Here is a 15,199-nt window from a genome sequence, read left to right on the forward strand (position 1 = left end):
AGGAACTAATCAAATTATGCAATACATATGTAAGCATAAAGTAAAGAGAGTAAGGAAAGCAAGTGCTCATAATCTATTGTGATTTGGAGCTTTCTTTTCCAAACCTTTTATATCCACTTCTTCAAACAATCCACTTAAAGTTCTACTAATAAAGAATCTCTTTTTTATAATAGTTCTCTGAGATTTCACTCATGTTCACTAGTTGATTCGGGATTATACCAAATTCAATAGTTATCTAGAATTTCGCCCATCATAATAGTTATTCGGGATTTCTTCTAAGTGTTTGAATAAAAAAATAATAATTTTTGTAAATGTCTTCACAAGACTAATACAAGAAAATAAGCACAAATGTATTTTTCAAGAATTTGAGTTATGAGCTTATGAAAGAAATTAGAGAAGAAATGAGTTTAAGCTTTTTACATTATAGTCTCTAACCTATTCTTCATCAAACAGTTTTCGATTTATAGTCTTGAATGGCTAAAATATCTCAAATGACCATTGGTCGGGATAATGTATCCGTTGAGCTTCGAAATGATGTGTTGACCTTGAAAACATAATGGGACGAGCATCTCTTACACATTCTTACTTTGATGGCTTCGAAATAGTCGTTCAACAATCAAATTCTTGAAATGCGTCACTCGAGGGATAAGTGTCCTTTTTTTGCATTTTCAGAATTCAATTTCAAAATGTCTCAAACATGAAGGGACAATCAAGGGCCTGATAAAGGAATGGGGGTCCTAGGCAAGGGAACGGGTATCCTAGGCAAGGGAATGGACATCCCATTCATGGGGATGGGCATCCCTAACCTAGGAATGGGTGTCCTTGCTCATTTAACAAAAATTTTTGAGAGCTCTAGACTTGTAAAGATAGGCATGAGACGAGCAAAGGGATTGACATCGTATAGGATAGAAGTTTCTCACATTTGGGGCCGAGCGTCCTAAGTCTGAAAATTCAAAAACATAAATTTCGTTCATCTTTTGGTTATAAGAATTTTATGTCATGAACTTATGACATAATCAAAGCTAGGGGTCATAAGAATTAAATTAATAACTTCAAACTTAGTTTTGACATAATTAAAATACTTAAGGATCCAATATTAGTTTTCTAAATTAAAAGAGAAAAATGATATAAATATTTAAGATTTAAGGATAAAATGACGATTTTATATTTATTTTTAACAAAAAATTCTCACAGAAGTTAGCCTATAGGTGAATATTTGAGTTTTTCATTAACCGCAAGTGTACTTTTGAAATTAGAGCAAAACTTGGGTGAAAAATAGTCCTTTGGCCAACTTTGTAAGGGTCAAACTACTCATATACATATATATATATATATATATATATATATATATATATATATATATATATATATATATATATATATATATATATATATATATATATATGTATAATCTCCTTTTATCTTTTTCTTAAGGATTCGAATATTAGTGATAAATAAACGTGGTAGTGGCCTATATAGAGCTATGTTGAGCCCAATTTGGTATGGCTTATTGTGCCTTACAGGTAGAGTTGAGTCAGGTCCACTTGCAAGAATGGAGCATCGCTAGGCTCGTGGCATGGTACATGACACTTATATTGTGCCTTCGGGAGCCCTTAGTGGATTATAAATTGTTATAGTTTTAATTATTTTTTTAAACAAATCATGCTTACAGACCTTACTGTAAAGCCCTTTACATAACCCGCAATTTCACTAGTTGTACTTCGTGGGCCAGGGAAAAAAAGGGGGGTTGCATATCTATAGTTTTTCAAAGATTACATAAAGGGTTACAGTAATTTCCGATATTACCCTTAGACATAAATACTTGGATTCATAATTGAAATTCTAACCGGCCCTTTAGTATTCGGGTAATCGGGTAAAGTGGCAAAAAATGGGCATTTAATAATAATTAAATGAAACAGTAGAGTTCACAATCACATCTCTTCTTCTTCGACTGTCTTACTCCGATGACTTCACTTCTTGGTAAATACATGTGTACTCATCCTTTAAAATTTTTTGATCATCCTTTTCTTTTTCTTTTTTCGTTCCAATGAATTGATTTTTATTTAACGGTTCTGATTGACTGTTGTCGTTTGTTAATCCATGTCAAGCATAGCTCAACATTTTTGCATTTGATTTTGTTTTTTGTGAGATTGGAAGTTCTTTTGGCAGACTTAATTTTATTTTACAATGTCTCATTGATTTTTAGTGTTCGGTTGAAAAAGATTAAAGTTTAATTGAAGTATTTTTTCTTTTTTGGGTTAAGAATGACTTAAAATTGAATTGAAAGTTAAAAAATAGCTTTAATAGTTTTGCTTTAGTGCTTTTTTTATTGTCAATTGTGCTTTTATGTGTGTTTTTGAGTGTTCAGAGTGTAGCTAAAATTTATTGATTTCAGAAACAACATTTGAAGGGTTATTTTTTTCTTTTGTTGGGTTAAAAATGGAGTTAGATTGTGCGTGTGAACATTAAAAGTGGGTTTGGAGGCACATTCAATGCGTGCTTTTGTAGAAGATGCTATTAGTTGAAAATTAACTTTATTATGCACACCCAGATGCATGATTTGTACTGTTTGAATATATGGCAATCATAATAGAAATTCAGGCACAAAAAATAGAAATTAATTTGGGACATTGATTTCTCGAACTGATTTGACTTGAAAACAAACTTGCGGTTATATAGAAGTGAATGGAAATGGATTTGTTCGTTGTAGTCAAAAGGTTATTAGTCATATGCCATTTCCTTTTTTGGTTGTAATTCTTTATAATGTGTTTCCTAGCTTATTGTGTTTTTTTATTATTCAGATTGTTTCAAGTTGAAATTTATATTCAATTTAGTGTTTCTGTGTCATTTTGTGACATTTATCAATGTGTTTTGCAGTTGATTGAAAAGTGCTACTTGATTGTTGCTTTCGACGGAGTATAACTGTAGTCATCAAGATGGCCTATGAAATAAACGACCAAAAAAGTAAGGATTGTTTAGTGTGCTCTTGTGAAAGTAATCATGTTCACATGCTACTATATCTTGCTCATCATGGCTTCTCTGTGCATAATGTTTGGTGTCTTGAAACATGATAATCATTGTCTACAACTGTTGGGGAATTGATTTCCAAAGACTCCTATCATTCTGAAGATCATGCACTTTTAATGACCCAAACCAATGTGTTTTGTTAAACAGTTTTTTTTTTTTTGCATCAATCATTCAAATTGATAAAACTAAATTTTTCTTTTTGTTTCTCTTAACTTCTGTGTGCATGCTTTTACTCAAGTTTGTTCAAATTTCACAACTGTTTGCATGTTTTTCACTCAAATTAGTTCAAATTCTACTATCTATTTGCATATTTTTCTAGAGTTCTTATGTGGGAAATGAATATGCTATTGCTGTGATATTCAATTTTCTGCTAGTCTATTGTCAGATGAAGTAATTATTGCCTATATAATGCTGTTTCTTGATTGGTTAGTGCTTTAAACCATGACTAGTAGTTTGTATTAAATTCGGCTATCTTTATTGTGGTAAAACTGTGTCAAAATTAATAGAACATGCATTTATAATCTATTGGATGGAAGACTTTGCCCAAAGAAAAAAAGTTAACATATATTAGAACCTGCTTCATATGATTTTTATTTAGCAACTCTATTGTTTTTGGAACCTGCTTCGTATGATCCTTTTATTTTGAGAAATTATATGTTTTTGGAGCAAGGAAAAAGATTTGCTCTTGGGTGCTGTTTGAGAATTGTGTTATTGAGGAGATTGCAGGCTTACGGAATTTTTGAGGTGGTTTTATACTTGACATGCAACAGAATATTGGAGAAATAAAGTTGCATCAATGAATCAGTTCTTTTTTGGCTTAACTAATACTGTTAACTGTTTGAAATTGCAACCCTTGTTAAACCCTAAAATAAAGAATTATTGCTATGTGCATCACCTCTTTGGGTTTTTGGAGTTGAGCTCATGACTTGAAAAGTGATAACTTCTAGGGAGAATCTTGTTATAACCTTGCATAACCTTGAAGATTGTAAAAGATCTCCGTTTGATAGTGTTATGGAGTGAATGTTATGGTGAATAATGGAGAAGATGTTGTAGTTAGTGTATTCAAAGATACATGTATTTGAGTCAATGATTATGCTCAGACTCAGTCGTTTTTTGTGTTATATGGGCTCTGGCCATCTTTAGGCTGTGCTAGGATTTCATTTAAAAGATAATCCTAAGTGAAATAATTTGTATTGCTTATAATTCCTTTAGAATTAAACTAACCTTATTAGGATATTATCTCCCCTTTTTCTGTTAAATTTAAAAATAACACAATTATTTCTTATAAATTGCTTATTGTCCTTAAGGATGATAAATATTAAATTTAGGTGTAATTTAATAATTTTGGATTAATGTAATAGAATCATAAATAGAAGCTGATTATAATATGAAAATTGATATAAGTAGGATTATTATTTATCTTACATCCTTTCAGATGATGAATATTTTATTAGACAATGCCCTACCAGGTTAGCTAGCCTAAAAGAAATTATTGTTTTAAAAATATTTTTTAGGAAGAATACCGAATGGAAGTTCATCAAGTCTAAGCTGTGTTTTAAGTTTCACTTTTATCTTAATCTCATCAAATTTAATATATAAGTTATTTTTATAATTTGTCACTTCTTTTTTCATGCAAATAAATCTTAATTAATAAAAAGTAATACTTTGTAACTTTCATCTAAAATATGAAGATTTTAGTAATATGTAAATTATATTACTAAAAAGAGTAATATTATATTTATCAACAAATTGAATAAAATTATCCGTATAAACTGAGGCGGAAACATTTGATTGGATGATTTTGAAATGAAAGAAAAAGTAAATAATCACATTGCCAATCACTAGTTGCCACTACAACTTGTACAAATAAGTTTGTATAATTTGTTTATACGTTTAGTTTTATTCTACTAAAAAACTCTGATTTTATAACAAATATAAAATGATATGAAATTATTGAATGACAATAAAGTATTGCTAAAGTGAAATTAGTTTATTTGGGAAAAAAATTTAATAGTGAGATTGGTAAAGTTCTTAATTGATTGTAAGAATGGGATGATCAACAATGTCATCAGAAAGCATTTTGTGACAACTTTTGGTGTCAGATGACTCTCTTTGAATGATCTTTCTGTTCATTAAAGCTTTGGTAGCAATAGAGGTATTATCTGACCAGATCTGAAAGGAAAGATTTGGCTGCAAAATCCCTTTTTCTCCAAATTTGGCCATACGTCAGTAATATTACTGTTGAAAGATACACAAATAGATAGATTATAGAGATGATCATTCTGATACCAATAGTGTTGTTGGATTATTCCAATGATGTTGTTGATTGACTATATTGGTCACCGACTTGTCAATAATTGTAAATTAAAATGATTGATCTTTAAGTAAAATGATTGATCTTTAAGTAAAATAATTGATACTTAGGTATTATAATTAATATTACCATTAATTATTGTTATTGATCAATTTACAAATGTTTATTATAGGATCTCAACACAAATATTATTAATATTTAATAAAATAATGTTGATAACAAAAGTTGTTAGCACTTCCCCAAAGGCCGTAGCTTTTCTATCAGTCAAAGGTTGTCCAAAATACCAAATAACAATATTCTCTCCTTCCCTCAATTCAATCACCTCTATTTGTTATACCAAAATCTTTCATTTAAATTCAAATAATATTCAAATCAAATATTTTATCTTAATCTCAGATATTATATCATAGTTTTAAAGATTTTATCCTAGTTAAAGATTTTATTCAAATAATATATTTTCTTAATTAATGATTATAATTATTGAATCCTAACATTACCCTCCTATTTGAAAACCACTTTGTCCTCAAGGTGGGCTTTGTATAATTGGAAAATGTCGTGTTTACACATAACAAGTTAATGGTTGGGTCTAAAGGGTAAATTGTCTTTGGGTTAATCTAATTAGGTTTTAGGTCAGGTCTTATGGTTGGGTTTGGTTAACAAGTTGTGTTTGAGTTTGATTGGGAGTGGTTTAGTGGCTTGGACTAATGGTTATAAATATGTTGGCTTGGGTGATGATTAACACCTAATGCAAATCGGATGGGTTGTTATTGAGAAATGGGTTGATTAGATGGGTTTTTGGACTAGGTTGGTTTTGTATGACCCAATTCTTCTCTTTCATTATTTGTTTCGCCATTTTCAGATCATCCTTTTCATTCTTTTCCAATTTTGTCTCCCTTTGTAGAAGTGCAAGGTAGAGATGTGCACAATCAAGTTTCGATGGTTGGGTTTCACTAGAATCTAATGTCTCATTGTTAGAATTTGTCGATCTTTCGTTTTAGACTAGAATCGAGTTTGTGTGTTTCGTCATCGGCAACTCCAGTTCCACCATTATTTCTTCTTTGTCATCATTGTTAAAAGACAACACCTTTAAGTCCTTCTGATACGAACCTAGAGCCGAATTTATGTGAACCACTATTGTGATTTCAGCATTTGCTGTGCCAACAAATCTTCAGAATTATAGCCTCCTCACCTCAAATAATCAATATTAAAATGGTAGGAGTTATCACCATTATAACAATTCAATTAATGAAAGAAGTTTTCAAACTTAAAGAAGGATCTCATCAATCTGTATCACTCAAAGAAGCTTAGTTCAAATCTTATATGCAAAATGTGAACTCATACAAAACAACTTAAATGTAAACTCTAACAAAGGGAAAATTTTGGAATCTAATGTTTGCTTGAGAAAGTCAAAGCCTCATTTCTCAATTTATAAAATTTTCCACAATAGGTTATTTATTAATTGGCTTTTCATTCTTGCTTCCTGGCTTTACGTTTTCTTCTCCTGCTTCTTCATATCTGGCGTTTACAACTTGTATAAACTTGTTGACTTGTTGCTTTCTTCTCTTGGTATAAACTTGTTTAATCAAAGTTCTATCACCTTCATGTGCTTTCTCATTGCTCCAAACCTCTAGCCAAACGATCCAAATTGACATCTATGGCGTCCAACTTATCCATCACCATTCCTATAATTTTCTGCATATCAATACCTTTATTCACCATCCTCTTCTTAGCCATACCCAAATCTCACCTGCTCTGATACTAATTGATAGGAACCCAACATAGGTATTGTTAATATTTAATAATATAATGTTGACAACAAGAAGTGTAAACTCTTCCCTAAAGGTTGTAGCCTCTTTATTAGCCAAAGGTTACCCAAAATACCAAATAACAATACTCTTTCCTTCTCGCAATCCAATCAGGTCTATTTATTTGACCAATATTTGTAATTCAAATTCAAATATTATTCAAATCAAATTTTTATCCTAATCTTATATTTAAGATTAGGGTAAAATAAATGATTTGAATAATATTTGAATTTGAAAGTCCGAAGGAGTAGAATAAATAGAGGTGATTGAATTAAAGGAAAAGGAGATTATTGTTATTTGGGTTTTTTTTTGGCAACCTTTGGCTGATTAAGAGGCTAAGACCTCTGGGGAGGAGTTGGCATCTCTTGTTGCCAACACTGTTTTATTTTAATATTAATAAAATTCGTAAATTCACATTCGATCCTTATCAATTTGGTATTAGAGCAGTAAGATTTGGGCAATAATTAGAAAAGGATGAATAATAGAGTTGACGTGAAAAAGATTTTGGAGGCAGTGAAGGAAAAGTTGGAAGCCATGGAATCTAGTTTGGATATATGACTAATGGAATTAAGGCAATGAAAGGGTATTTGAAGGAATGGAAGAAGATTATGAAAAGGAAGGTGATTGAGGAGAAAGATAACAAGATCAAAACTTAACCACCATTGCTGTTGTATGAGGAAGTCATAAAAGGAGCAGTGATTGATGAAGAAGATGATGAGATCAAGGTTGGATCTGAAGTTTTTGATGCATTCTTGACAGTGGATTATGTTTAACATGTGACATTGCTTAGGAAGAATAATCCCAGAATGATGTTTCTAGCGATGGTGAACACTATGAGGTTGACTTTTCTGATCAGTGGCAAAATGAGTGAGATTTTTTCAAGTTGGGTAGAAAGAAACATTTAAAAAAAAAAGGTTATCCAGTTTTGCCACCTTAGGGACAAGGTGAGTTTCAAATGAGCAGAAAATGTTAGGATTTGATTAGATAATAATTATTGGTATAATAGTATTATAAATTTTAATTAATCAATTAAGAAAATGTTAGGATAAGATATTTAAGATTATGATAATATATTTAAGATTAAGATAAAATAAATAATTTGGATAATACTTGAATTTGAAAGTTAGATAAGGGCAGAATAAATAGAAGTGATTGGATTGAAGGAAATGGAGATTGTTGTTATTTGGATTTGTTTGAACAAACTTTGGTTGATTGGGAGGCTAAGGGCTTTGGGGAAGAGTTGATACTTCTTGTTGCCAACATTATTTTATTTTAATATTAATAAAATTCACAAATTCACATTAGATCCGTATCAGTTTATAACATATCATATATACATTTATAAATTGCTAGGTGTTAATCTTTGTGAGGTAAATATGTAAAATTGTTTCTTAGAAGTGTTTTAGGTCATAGAAAGCAAGCAAGGCAATACATTTCTTAAGGGGGGTAAAAAAAAGGCAAAGGAACTAAAATCTATGAACTGTTTAGATCTAAGAAGTGATATGTGGTATGGAAATCTATTAAGTGAAAAAAACACTCACTCTCTTGAGCCTAAGAGAAAAAGCACAAGACTTTCATTAATGTTTTTCTCACAAATTTTGTGCATATCAATTATTAGTTGCTACTACATAATCCTAATTCAAGTATTTTTTGATAGGGTAAAGCCCAAATCTATTCTATTATAATTGACTTGGTAACAAAACTAATTTTGGGCCTAATCTTATTGTCATAATAATGTCAAATCTCACATCGCTAGCAAATAAAAGTGTAAACTAGTTTTGAGTAAGGTCGGTTGCATGAAGCCTAAAAGCAAATCTATGTAGGTTAGGTCCAAAACAAACAATATCTATTTGGTTGGGTCTGAACTAGTACAATTTAAAGGTTAAGGTCTAGACCTAACCAAGTAGATATTGTCTATTTTGGGTCTAGCCCACATTGTTTTGCTTTTAAGTCTCACCCGAGTATCTTTCGCCAAAACACATTTTTATAAATTGACCAAAATTTTCATTTGCCAACAATGTGGGGTGTGACAATTTATAACTTACTTTGAACAACTATTGAACACATTTTCAAGTACACCTCCATTATTTATAATTTTCTTCACTCCACAAGTTCTAGGTATGAATGCTTTTCAATATATATATTATGAAAGATCCAAGATCTTGCAAGGTTGTAACATGGATATCCGTAAGTACATTTACTTTGAAAGTTGTGAACTTGACTCTTAAAAACTCATTGATGTGAAGTATTTTAGGCAAAGTTATATCTCAAGGTTCAACGGCAATAGGAGTTCAAACAATGGAGGGAAGCATTGTAGAGAAAGTGAAAAAAGAAATATGAGTCTCTAAGGTAAATGTTTGTTCTTCTAATGTTTTGTTATGTGTTAAGAATAAAAATCCACTTCAACAAGAATAGAGTTTATTTCTTGGCATCATTATAATTGTATATGACAATATCTTTTTGTATTATTTTTGCACTTTTGAAGCTTTTATTTATCAGTGACTGAATGATTTGTCTTAGAATTTCCATTTTAATCTTGAACCTGTTTAGCTTTTGTCTTCAACTTTTTTGTCCATTATTTGTGCCAGGGTATTATCATCAAGAAGACAGCTTTTTCTTTTTTTTCTGTTTTATTAAGGACACAAGTTTGATATGTAAAATTCAGAAAAGGAAAAACTAAATGCTTCTCCCACTTATTTTTTCATATTTCTGCTGAAAAGTTTTTTGAAGTGTTACTTTTGGAATTTCTTTATTACTTGTTATCTGTTGTTCTCAACATTATTTCACTTGTGAGATTAGGATTTGGTTTATATCTCAGAAATTTTGTCTTTCATTTGCAGAGGTTGGATTGGCCTCATTGGTTTTGGCATCTTTTTCACATTCTTGCTGTAACTTACTTTGATAAAAGATTGCTTGCACCAGGAATTATAAGATCAGATAATTTGGTTAACAGAGGTGGCCCTTTTGCTTGGTTGGCAGTCTACTTGGATGCTCTTTACTAGTAACTACAAGGTATCACATTGGCAGATTTCTTGCTAAATCCATAGGGATAATTTCCTTTCCTATTTTGCTTTTCTTTTTCTGGTAGAAACTCATTTAGGTTAGATATTTGTAGATGAGTTAAGGCTTAAAGAAAAACCCAAGGTGACACAGGAACTAATTATGCAATGTTGGAAGACAACTCTCCTGGACAGCCACCCCGTTTATCACCCTGGACAAGTGCAGTATCCAGTGGCAAACTAAGCATTTCTGTTGGCTTAGTATAAAACTAGTAGTCTGAACTATCTAATATCAGAACCATTTTTATATCCTGTGACCATGGGTATTAATTGTACTGTCCTTGGACATTAAGGCACTAAGGCCTGGTGATAATTCCAAGAGTGCATGTGAGGAATGTTAATTCAAGCACGTCACCAAATTCAAAATAATATGCACATTAATAGAGGCCAAGCAAGAGAACTGTTGTATTTTGAGCATAATTATTTGTCAGCTAAACAAGAGTGCATCATTCTTCCAAAATTTTGCTTCTGCCCTGCTTCACTGTAACAGGGTTTGTATCACCCACTTTGGTCTTCAAAGTCTTTGGCAATGCTACCCATTGAAGAGAGAGTTATCATGAAGCAACTAATTGTTCATGGAGAAGATATTAACACAGTTAATAATATCTTACGATACACGATACGTATTATACAATACATGATATGTATTATACAATACAATATAATACAAATAGAAAACAATACTTATTTTAATATGTATCAAAATTGGTACGATATAGTAGGTGTACGTATCATTTGATACAATACATATTACTTATACAGATTGATACCCTTTTTTGGAAAAGTGATGACGTGGTGGTGTATCAAAGAAATTTTAGAATGTTAGAGGCTGTTTGTATCATTTTCCAATATGATGTGACAATTATAATTTTTTATTATTTTATTATTATTATTTTTAAAAAATGTATCCTACGATACAATATGCAATACACGATATGAAAAATTAAATGTTCAATACACTATACGATATGTAATTTGACTACCATGAATATTAATAGTTTGGTCTTAGTTGGTTACATTGGATGTGGCATTACTCTTTTACGGAAGATCAAGCTCATTGCTACCTTTGATATGCATATTTGAGTGTTGGACACCAAAAGATAATGCTTGAGAATGGTATCATTTTTAAAAGTTATATACATCTGTAGATGGAGTTGTGTTATATAGTTCATCCTTGTTCCTTCTTCTGCAGGGTACTGGTTGCTTTGTTCTTGGACTCTTTTTCTTGTTTGTACGTTGGCCACTAGGGAATAATCTTGAAAATCTTGGGTTAGTTCCTGTACCAATAATAAACATTGAACTGGGTTAATGTGCTTGTGCTGTTTTTAAATGTTATACTTTGATGTCTTGTTGCAGTAAGTTTTGGCCAGCTGTTAAGGTTTTCCTCTTCCAGGTTCTAGCTGTTGGATGGATGGGACAGTATCTTCTCTTGGTAAGTTACATTTGTTTTCTTATAGCAAAACTTAAGCTTCTAGGTTATGCCTTCATAGCAATATATCAGCTCTAACACAACTATTGAAGTGCAATGCTTGTGGATCTAATACAATCATGAGAATATATATATCTAATTACAACATGGGACCGTTTGATTTCCTACTCTGGCACTGTTAAGTTACTGCTTAAAATAGTTTGAGCTGTTGAAGCAGTTAGATAATGTTTCAACAATTAATTATCAATTCATGTTAGCATTCCTGAAACATGAAAACAAAAAAAAATTAAATCACATCCTATTTTGTTACCGTTTGAAGCCTTGATGTTTCATGTGTATGCACGTATGTGCCTAACTCTTGAAGATGAACGTATGTATATGTGGAGGCAGAAAATTTAGTTGGTAAAGGTACTTAGACTTTCAATTGAGGAAGATGTATAAGTTTTCTTTTGTTGGTTGCACTGCCTCGTGCTGAAAATGAAGTATTTGAGAGTATAAAATTTGTCACCAGCTAATAGCCTGTTTCTACTTTTTGTTTTGGTTGCTATAGAAGTATTTCTTTGAAAAAATAGGAACAGAATTGTCTGGCGTAATCAATTTTTTACCATGTCACATTCTAGAAAATCAGTTGAAGTTGATTTCAGCTAATGTTTATGAAATATTTCATCAAAATTTCACCATCTCTTAATAATTTATGTTATGATATTTCTTCATTGCAACTGCTAATGAACTCATCATATTAGTATTACAGGTTTATTTGACCCCCTGAAGTTTAATCAAATTATAGAGTCCCTCTGAGATTTCAGAAATCACAGGAATCCCTCTGCCGCTAGTAAGCTGTTAGAATCGTTTATGTAGAGATCAAAAACCTTAACGGTAGGGAGATTTCTGTTATTGCTACGACTGAGGGGGACTTTTGTTATAAACACTTAGATATTGTTATTGTTGTTGTCATGCCTGCCACCAAGAGTTTACCATGCTTTTTGTGAATGCTGCAGTATCTTAATCATCAGAAAGGAGCCTAACAAATGAGACCTGCTGGCATTTGACATTTTGCTGATCAAGTGTATTTCCCCGTAAAAACGCGGTAATTACAAACTTTCCGAGTTCTTTTCTTACTGTTGATTTTCAAGTTTCCCCACCATAACTGATATTGTCGGAGAGAATTATTGTTTAACATGTCAATTAAAATAGGCCTTCTTAGATCCAAGATATTTCCCTGGTACCTCAAAGTAGAGTTACCCAATAAAAAACATGTTTGTTAGTACATAAATTAGTATTCATAACTCATTATATATACGTAATTTTAATATCCTAAAATTTGAAAAGAAAATATTATAGAAGGTGAAATATTTTTGGTTTTTCGCCCATTCGTACTATAAGAGGAGAAATTGTTTCCGTTGACTATTCTTACAATGAGAGAAGTAAAATATTCCATCTTCTCACATATGTAGGGCATTTTTGGTCTACCATTTTATAATTGAACAATGAAACAATTTTTTATCGCCCAATTTTATTATGTGCATAAATAATAAATACAAATTTGAATATAAAAATAACGTGTTATTATATGATTAAATGATTTTAATTTAAAAATAATAATAGTGATATGTTATCATAGGTATATAGGTCTATACCTATTATTTATATATATAATTTTACTTATTATCAACTATACTTGTTGAAATGAACTCAAAAAAAAAAAAAAAAAAAAGACAAAAAAAAGAGTAAATTACATTTTTCCACCCAAGGTTTGGCCTAAAAACACATTTTTATCTTTAGATGGTATAAATAATATTTTCTTACCTAAAATCAAATTCTATTACTAAAAAATCCTAATACTATTAGGAAGTGAAATGATCAATTTATTTTTCAAAATTACTATATAATTTCAAATTGTAAAAACACACATTAAATATCTAAATTGTATAAAAATCCACATGTGTCTCTTTCCTTTAATCCTTACTTTCTTCGTTCTCAATTTTAGGTTGTCACTAGTTTCACCCTTCATCTTCTTCCTTTGTCGAGTTTAAGTTGTTGTCAATGATAACTTTTAGTCAATCGAGTTGTGATGTAAGTATAAATCTCTTATATTGTAGACCTAGAAAATATACTTTTAACCATCACTTGTAACCCATGTTATAAAGTTACAATCTTGTCTTAGCATTGACATTATAAAGTGTCTTCATTGCATTTTGAAAATCTAACAATTTATATGCCTTGACAACTTTTTAATACAACCTTTAAATTTCTCAGTTCTTTTGTATTTTATTTTCATGTTTGACTTGAGGTGATAACAACAACCATGGTGTACATCTAAGAATACATTAGCAATTGCAATTATGATACTAATATAGTAGTACGAAATTATTGTTGACTCTGATACTGAACCAATATAATCCCTTAATGTGGAAGGAACCAAACTCAAGATTAAGTATCTTTCATGTCTCCCACATTGAAAACCAATGGATAAATCTGATTTTTATTATCCTTGTCTACATCAATAAATAAAGTTCTAAGATATCTACTATTTAAGAAGACATTGTCAATGTAGATCGCTAGATGAATGTTACTTTGGAATACCTTAATAGAGCAATCTATTGTAGCAGTTTTTTGATAATAATATGAATGGTTTCTTTGACATACCTCTTAATGTTTGCAGTGTCTAGTTTTTTACCTATCATGCCTTCATATATAATATATTAATTTTATACCAATCAATCATGTCAATAATGATTTCCTTGTACCAATATACACGGTTAACCATTACAAACAATGTCTTTAATATTTATCCTAATGATTTGGCCCTTACTTGTCCATGATGTGGCAGTATCTCATCTCTCAAACATACATGCTAAGTATCCATACGACAAACATGAAAATAGTTGCAACCTTCCAACCTTATCACATGTGCACGCCATTTACATTGTTCATGAAAACATTTTATCTCTCATCTAGGTATTATGAATCTATTAATTTTATATTGATATCTATTTTCCAAAGCATGTCATTTGAGTGTATTGTGCAAACAATTTTTTTTTTTTATTAAGAAAATATCATTTGCTTTAAAAGACTATTTGTCACCCTTCGTTCCCTGGGTATTAGATGTCAATGACTGCTTAGGAACAAGAGGTAGCCAATTAAATGGACGGCTAGGAGATTCTTGACCTTTGGTGTTATATTAACGTTAACTAGACTTGCATGATTGAAACTATTTGCACCTTTAGTACCATAATTAACATTGATATTTTGTTGAATATAGAGTCTCAAATGAGAATATCATCCATTTTATGACTATGATCAAAGGAACCATAATTCATAACCTTTTCTTTATTTCCCCATACCAAATTCTCCACAGTTTCCAATCTATTGCATATTCACTGTCTCAATCTCATCAACATTTTATTTGATGTTTAATCTGACATACGCAACTTTTGGTAAAATATCATTGTTTACTACATAATTATGTGATTGTTCAACCCTTTGTAAACTATTATCATCTACTACATCGTTACACGAGTGTTGAATATTAATGTTGGTGGTTTCAAGACAAGTTTTTCTCAAT

At 30.8% G+C, this 15,199-nt stretch overlaps 1 long non-coding RNA gene across 7 annotated transcripts; it reads left to right on the forward strand.

Moving 5' to 3' along the window:
• The first annotated feature begins 1,912 nt into the window (after positions 1 to 1,912).
• LOC123221889 lies at positions 1,913 to 14,920 on the forward strand. 7 transcript variants are annotated; one of them, XR_006503318.1, is made up of 9 exons: positions 1,913 to 1,980; positions 2,878 to 2,964; positions 9,393 to 9,495; positions 9,987 to 10,158; positions 11,398 to 11,474; positions 11,562 to 11,637; positions 12,386 to 12,510; positions 12,633 to 12,721; positions 13,622 to 14,920. It is a non-coding gene; the product is annotated as an uncharacterized LOC123221889 (long non-coding RNA). The 7 variants fall into 7 exon arrangements; XR_006503316.1 differs by lacking the exon at positions 13,622 to 14,920 and having other exon boundaries at positions 12,378 to 12,510; positions 12,633 to 12,954; XR_006503313.1 differs by lacking the exon at positions 13,622 to 14,920 and having other exon boundaries at positions 12,633 to 12,954.
• Positions 14,921 to 15,199: the final 279 nt, after the last annotated feature.

The sequence above is a fragment of the Mangifera indica genome, chromosome 7 (assembly GCF_011075055.1).
Source record: "Mangifera indica cultivar Alphonso chromosome 7, CATAS_Mindica_2.1, whole genome shotgun sequence".
NCBI classification, from domain to species: domain Eukaryota; kingdom Viridiplantae; phylum Streptophyta; class Magnoliopsida; order Sapindales; family Anacardiaceae; genus Mangifera; species Mangifera indica.